This window comes from Schistocerca cancellata, chromosome 1, assembly GCF_023864275.1.
Source record: "Schistocerca cancellata isolate TAMUIC-IGC-003103 chromosome 1, iqSchCanc2.1, whole genome shotgun sequence".
Lineage (NCBI taxonomy): Eukaryota > Metazoa > Arthropoda > Insecta > Orthoptera > Acrididae > Schistocerca > Schistocerca cancellata.
The window spans coordinates 1,144,448,970-1,144,457,302 of NC_064626.1; the positions used below are offsets into that span (position 1 = coordinate 1,144,448,970).

The 8,333-nt window shown below is 44.6% G+C and overlaps 1 pseudogene; it reads left to right on the forward strand.

Moving 5' to 3' along the window:
* The first annotated feature begins 7,673 nt into the window (after window positions 1-7,673).
* LOC126097910 (5S ribosomal RNA) lies at window positions 7,674-7,791 on the forward strand (annotated as a pseudogene).
* The last annotated feature ends 542 nt before the right edge of the window (window positions 7,792-8,333 follow it).

Sequence of the window (8,333 nt, forward strand, 5' to 3'; positions counted from 1 at the left end):
GTTGCAAAAATCATCTACTACTTTAAGTGTCTCATTTCCTAATCTAATTCCCTCAGCATCACCCGACTTAATTCGACTACATTCCATTATTCTCATTTTGCTTTCGTTGATGTTCATCTTATTCCTCCTTTCAATACACTGTCCATTCCGTTCAACTGCGCTTCCAAGTCCTTTGCTGACAGAATTACAATGTCATCGGTGAACCTCGAAGTTTTTATTTCTTCTCCATGGATTCCTACTCCAAATTTTTCTTTCGTTTCCTTTACTGCTTGCTCAATATACAGATTGAATAACATCGGGGAGATGCTACAACCCTGTCTCACTCCCTTTCTAACCACTGCTTCTCTTTCATGTTCCTCGACTCTTATAACTGCCATCTGGTTTCTGTACAAAAATGGAAATAGCCTGTCGCTCCCTGTATTTTACCCCTGTCACCTTTAGAATTTGAAAGAGAGTATTCCAGTCAACATTGTCAAAAGCTTTCTCTAAGTCTACAAACGTAGGTTTGCCTTTTCTTAATCTATCTTCTAAGATAAGTCGTAGGGTCGGTATTGTTCAAATGTTCAATTGTGTGTGAAATCTTATGGGGCTTAACTGCTAAGGTCACCAGTCCCTAAGCTTACACACTACTTAACCTAAAGTATCCTAAGGACAAACAGACACACTCTTGCCCGAGGGAGGACTCGAACCTCCGCCGGGACAAGCCGCACTGTCCATGACTGCAGCGCCCCAGACCGCTCGGCTAATCCCTCGCGCTGGTCAGTATTGCCTCACGTGTTCCAACATTTCTACGGAATCCAAACTGATCTTCCCCGAGGTCGGCATCTAGCAGTTTTCCATTCGTCTGTAAAAAATTTTGCAGCTGTGACTTATGAAACTGATAGTTCGGCAATTTTCACAACTGTCAACACTTGCTTTCTTTGGGATTGGAATTATTATATTCTTCTTGAAGTCTGAGGGTATTTTTCCTGTCTCATACATCTTGCTCACCAGATGGTAGGGTTTTGTCAGGACTGGCTCTCCCAAAGCTGTCAGTAGTTCTAATGGAATGCTGTCTACGCCCGGGGCCTTGTTTCGTCTCAGGTCTTTCGGTGCTCTGTCAAACTCTTCACGCAGCATCATATCTCCCATTCCATCTTCATCTACATCCTCTTCCATTTCCATAATATTGAACTCAAGTACATTATCCTTGTATAGATCCTTTATATACTCCTTTCACCTTTCTGCTTTCCCTTCTTTGCTTATAACTGGGCTTCCATCTGAGCTCTTGATATTCATACAAGTGGTTCTCTTTTCTCCATAGGTCTCTTTAATTTTCCTGTAGGCAGGATCTATCTTACCCCTAGTGAGATAAGCCTCTACATCCTTACATTTGTGCTCTAGCCATCCCTGCTTAGCAATTTTGCACTTCCTGTCGATCTCATTTTTGAGACGTTTGTATTCCTTTTTGCCTGCTTCATTTACTGTATTTTTATATTTTCTCCTTTCATCAATTAAATTCAATATTTCTTCTGTTACCCAAGGATTTCTACTAGCCCTCGTCTTTTTACCTACTTGATCCTCTGCTGCCTTCACTACTTCATCCCTCAAAGCCACCCAATCTTCTTCTACTATATTTCTTTCCCCCATTCCTGTCAATTGTTCCCTTATGCTCTCCTTGAAACTCTGTACAACCTCTGGTTCTTTCAGTTTATACAGGTCCCATCTCCTTAAATTCCAACCTTTTTGCTGTTTCTTCAGTTTTAATCTACAGTTCATAACCAATAGATTGTGGTCAGAGTCCACATCTGCCCCTGGAAATGTCCTACAATTTAAAACCTGGTTCCTAAATCTTTGTCTTACCATTATATAATCTATCTGATACCTTCTAGTATCTCCAGCCTTCTTCCATGTATACAGCCTTCTTTCATGATTCTTGAACCAAGTGTTAGCTATGATTAAGTTATGCTCTGTGCAAAATTCTACCAGGCGGCTTCCTCTTTCATTTCTTACCTCCAATCCATATTCACCTACTATGTTTCCTTCTCTCCCTTTTCCTACTATCGAATTCCAGTCACCCATGACTATTAAATTTTCGTCTCCCTTCACTACGTGAATAATTTCTATTATCTCACTATACATTTCATAAATTTCATCTTCATTTGCAGAGCTAGTTGGTATATAAACTTGTACTACTGTAGTAGGCGTGGGCTTCGTGTCTATCTTGGCCACAATAATGCGTTCACTATGCTGTTTGTAGTAGCTTACCCGCACTCCTATTTTTTTTATTCATTATTAAACCTAGTCCTGCATTACCCCCATTTGATTATGTATTTATAACCCTGTACTCACTTGACCAAAAGTCTTGTTCCTCCTGCCACCGAACTTCACTAATTCCCACTATATCTAACTTTAACCTATCCATCTCCCGTTTTAAATTTTCTAACCTACCTGCCCGATTAAGGGATGTGACAGTCCACGCTCCGATCCGTAGATCAGCAGTTTTCTTTCTCCTGATAACGACGTCCTCTTGAGTAGTCCCCGCCCGGAGATCGGAATGGGGGACTATTTTACCTGAGAGAATATCATCATCATTGAACCATACAGTAAAGCTGCATGCTCTCGGGAAAAATTACGGGTGTAGTTTCCCTCTGCTTTCAGCAGGTTTGTCTGGCCTCTCAACAGATACCCCTCCGTTGTGGTTGCACCTACGGTACGGCTATCAGTATCGCTGAGGCACGCAAGCCTCCCCACCAACGACAAGGTCCATGGTTCATGGGGGGTGGGGGGGGGGGGGTGAGGAGTACTAACGAGGCATTGAAAACGGGATCCTCCCTACCTCAATCCACCATCCCTTTGAAATATGAAGCAGAAGATAAAAAAAGGTACAAGAGCTCTTCAGCAGGCACTCTTGTTTCAGTAGTGATGATTTTTTTTTTTGAAAAAAGGAAAAAAAATAAAGAAAAAGAAGTGGCCTCGAGGTTTAGCACACTGTGTTCCCAGATTGAAGGTGGCGGTAAGAAGGACCGTTGAAATGTTGCGTCATTATGTTCCAGCTGCGGAACTTGCACTGGTTGTGTACTTTACTCTCTTTTATGTCCGATGATTTCTCCTTCAGTGCTGCATCTTCAGTTCAGTGGCCATTCAAATGACAGAGGAGTAGTGTAAGAACTGTACTTTTCCTTTGGAAGAAGGTAAAATGTGAAGCTTGGGCGTATAGATGTATGTGAATGCGTCTCTCTCTCTCTCTCTCTCTCTCTCTCTCTCTCTGTGTGTGTGTGTGTGTGTGTGTGTAAGTGTGTGTGTGTGTGTGTGGAGATGGGCCTGGAACTGATCGCCTAGTATGTAAAGATAAACTATTTTGTAAATTCATCCCGGCAGTAAAACTGCGTTTTCGTTGCTTCGCAGTTTACTTTGGGATCTCTTATCTGAACAGTGCCTGCGGGCCTTGAGCAGCATGAAGGCTAACCAAGTTTGGCGCCAGAGTGTGTGTGTGTGTGTGTGTGTGTGTGTGTGTGTCTGACACGGCGCGCGGCTTTGATTAACTTCAAAAGGCAGGCGTCGCGTCGCGCCACAAAGAAGGCAGCGCGCACAGTGCCCCGGGCTACAGCAGACGCCGCGGCGCCGCGACGCCTGGGCGGACAGGGGGGCGGCGTGGGAGGCAAACGCAAAGTGGCGGCGCGGCGCGCGGAGAACATCTCTCGAAGGCCCTACGGTGCTCACCGCGGCCGCGCGGCGTAAACAAGTCGCAACCAGCAACGCGCCGACCTGCTCCAAGTGCGCTCACACCATTTCTAGCGACGACAATGGTTAGATCCAACCAATGGTGAATCTAAAGATTCTCCTAGCAGCTCGTCTTTGCTGTATCATATATGGATACGAAAATTTTCCCATTCCACCGTGGCGGGCTGTAACAGCAATCGGTTGAAAAGTGTTTCAGAACAAAAACAGTCTCGCTTGCTACATTATTTAATGTCAATGACGCGTTTCACCCTTTTGGGGCATCACCAGATTGTCTGAAAAAACAAGAAACCAATCTACTACATACAAATGGAGGAAAAAGGTATAGTGCTATCTTGCACGCCTACGCAGAAGACGTGAACTAAACAAAATAAAAACTTACGTAAAAGTAGCTGGATACATGACACATAAGTCATAAAACCACATATAATGAGGCTCCTGTATCTCAATTTGTCATAGCAATGTTTGTTTTTGATGTTGCTGAGCAACAGTCATACAATAATTTTCAAATGAACACACCGCTATTTGACTGTACTGTAAAATATATATATATATATATATATATATATATATATATATATATATATATATCTGACGTCATCAGTCCCCTACAATTTAGAGCTACTTAAACCTAACTAACCTAAGGACATCACACATATCCATGCCCGAGGCAGGATTCGAACCTGCGACCGTAGCAGCAGCGCGGTTTTGGACTGAAGCGCCTAGAGCCGCTCGGCCACAGTGGCCGGCGATGCGGCATCCCTACCAGAACAATCCAACATCGTATTTCCTGTGTGTCGCCACCCTCCTTCTGAACCACTGGGCACAGGTAGAGAAAGCGATCAACTTCCTCCTTATTCTGGTAGTACATCAGTAGCTGGTAGTGCCTCACCTGTGTCAGTTATGATGATCTTGGTCTTTTTCTCATTAATTGACAGTCTAAGTTTCTCACTTTTAATCTTAAATGTATCCAGTAGATTCTTCATTTCTACCTGACATTCTACGCACACTGTGGAGTCATCAGCAAATATTAAATTGCTGATTCTTCGTGCTTCAATTCGGATGCCACCAGTCCAGCCATGAAGTCTTTTTGTCATAACATATTCTACATAGACGTTAAATAGGACCGACGGTAGAATGCACCCCTGTCTAACTCCTTTACACGGTTTAAAAGAACTTGAAATAGTTTTATCTAGTACGATAATTGCCTTACTATCAGCGTAGAGATTGCTGTTAAGGGTAACAACATGATCAGTAACGCCCATTTCTGCTAGAACGCTTTCCATCGCACACAGTCGAAAGCCTTGCTTAAGTCCGAGAGACAAAGAACTAATGGGGTGCTGAATTCTCTACGTTTTTCAGCTAGCTGTATGACACTGAGAACGTACTCTCGTGTTCCTTTATTATGCACAAACGTAGCTTTCTCTGGTTGTATTTTTTATTCTAAGTTGGTTCTCAAGCGTTCTTGGATGACGTTTAGAAGAATCTTTCCGGCATGTGAAATTAGTGAAATGGTTCTGTAGGTCTCACAACACTGTGCATTTCGTTTCTTATGAAACGGAACCATTACCGACGTGGTCAAGTGCTCTATCCGTATTCCGTTATCCTATACTACTGGCCATTAAAATTGCTACACCAAGAAGAAACGCAGATGATAAACGGGTATTCATTGGACGAATATATTATACTAGAACTGACATGTGATTACATTTTCACGCAATTTGGGTGCATAGATCCTAAGAAACCAGTACCCAGAACAACCACCTCTGGCCGTAATAACGGTCTTGATACGCCTGGGCATTGAGTCAAACAGAGCTTGGATGGCGTGTACAGGTACAGGTGCCCATGCAGCTTCAACGCGATACTACAGTTCATTAAGAGGAGTGACTGGTGTATTGTGACGAGCCAGTTGCTCGGCCACCATTGACCAGACGTTTTCAATTGGTGAGAGATCTGGAGAATGTGCTGGCGAGGGTAGCAGTCGAATATTTTCTGTATCGAGAAAGGCCCGTACAGTACCTGCAACATGCAGTCTTGCATTACCCTGCTGAAATGTAGGGTTTCGCAGGGATCGAATGAAGGGTAGAGCCACGGGTCGTAACACATCTGAAATGTAACGTCCACTGTTCAAAGTGTAGTCAGTGCGAACAAGAGGTGACCGAGACGTGTAACCAATGGCACCCCTAAACCATCTCGCCGGGTGATACGCCAGTATGGCGATGACGAATGCATGCTTCCAATGTGCGTTCACCACGATGTCGCTAAACACGGATGCGACCATCATGATACCGTAAACAGAACCTGGATTCATTCGAAAAAATGACGTTTTGCCATTTGTGTACCCAGGTTCGTCGTTGAGTACAACAGCGCAGGCGCTCCTGTCTGTGATGCAGCGTCAAAGGTGACTGCAGACATGGTCTCCGAGCTGATAGTCCATGCTGCTACAAAGGTCGTCGAACTGTTCGTGCAGATGGTTGTTGTCTTGCAAACGTCCCCATCTGTTGACTCAGGGATCGAGACGTGGCTGCACGATCCGTTACACCCATGCTGATAAGATGCCTGTCATCTCGACTGCAAGTGATACGATGCCGTTGGGATCCAGCTCGGCGTTCCGTATTACCCTCCTGAACCCACCGATTCCATATTCTGCCAGCAGTCATTGGATCTCGACCAACGCAAGCAGCAATGTCGCGATACGATAAACCTCAATCGCGATAGGCTACAATCCGACCTTTATCGAAGTCGGAAAGGTGATGGTACGCATTTCTCCTCCTTACACGAGGCATCACAACAACGTTTCATCAGGCAACGCCGGTCAAATGCTGTTTGTGTATGAGAAATCCGTTGGAAACTTTCCTCATGTCAGCACGTTGTAGGTCGCCACCGGCGCCAACTTTGTGTGAATTCTCTGAAAAGCTAATCGTTTGCATATCACAGCATCTTCTTCCTGTCGGTTAAATTTCGCGTCTGTAGCACGTCATCTTCGTGGTGTAGCAACTTTAATGGCCAGTAGTGTATGTGCTGTTACATATTTCATGCATGACTTTCAAACTAAAATCATTTGATCATTTGAGCAGTAATAAGGTCAGGACCAGGTGCTTTGTTATCTTTTTAATTTAGTTATAGTTTTCCACAATTCTTCTTGTAAGATATTAGCTTCCTTCCCTACTGGAATGTTTGCAAGACCAAGTTTTCCTTTTTTATCCAGTATATTCTCCACTGATCCGCAGCTAGTCCTATATTGGTAAGAGGTGTATCATCTTCCTCTTCTATAACCCACATTCTTGGTTTGAAGGATCTTGTTACTTTCGTTATGTCACTGAACATGCATCCGATTTCATTGCAAATCGGACAATCCGCGTATTACAAATTCACGGCACACTTTCTTCCATGCGAAGTAGTCGTAACATATAAGGTGGTTATGTATGAATACATGGAAATATACTATCTTTGAAGTGGGCTGAAAAGGTTGATAAATAATTCGCGAGGTCCAGATGTAATCCCAATGCGATGTTACGGAGACTGCTTCTCGGCATTGGCCCCAACTGAACTTCCATTTACCGTGAATCTCTCGCCATGCGCAAACTCCCGCGAAACTGGGAAAAAAGCGCAGTTGGCTCCCGTATATGAGAAGAAGGCCAGGAAAATCGCCAACTCCCTCCCCAATTGAGAACGCTTGGAGCGTTATGGGCAGGACTGTCCAACCAGCTCGGCATTTTGACGATCTAACGCGCCAGTTGTGCAGAATTTGGCACGATATCCCCCAGGAGAACATCCAAGAACTCTATCAACCAATGTGAAGTCGAATAACTGCTGGCGTAAGGGCCACAATTCGACCAACGCCTTATCAACTTGTTGAATTTGCGAAGCTTTTTCTCTTGAACAAATCACCCAGTTTTTCTGAAAGTGTAATCATTTGATTGAACATTTACATCACATCTATCGATTCCTGTGGCAACGGTCTTGCCGCAGTGGATACATCGGTTCCCGTCAGATCACCGAAGTGAAGCGCTGTCGGGCGTGGTCGGCAATTGGATGGGTGACCCTCCGGGCCACCATGCACTGTTGCCATTTTTCGGGGTGCACTCAGCCTCGTGATGCCAACTGATGAGCTACTCGACCGAATAGTAGCGGCTCCGGTCAAAGAAAACCATCAGAGCGAGCGGGAGAGTGGTGTGCTGACCACATGCCCCTCATATCAGCTGAGGATGACACGGCGGTCGGATGGTGGCCTGAAGACGTAGTGCTTTACCGATTTCTGTCTCATTCGGGTTGTTCCTTCATGGTGTGCATGTTTTTTTTTTTTTTACGCATACCCCTAGTGATTGCTCTGCAGACGTGTAACCATGAGGTAAAGGGTATTTCTGTCCCTGTATTCGCAATGCTTTACATTATGTTGAGGGTTAATTGCCAATTATGCACCAAACGTCGATCCTTTGCAGGTCTTCCTCCATTTCGCTATAATTTTCTAGCGTTGCAACTACTCTGTGAGCCGTGACGCCTCCCTTTGATTTTATAAATTGCCCGCCTTGTACGCATGAGTTCGCGGCCACGCATGCAGTGGGCGTGGTAGTGGTGTAGCGATCGGAGATGAGAGGCGTTGCCGCGGGGAG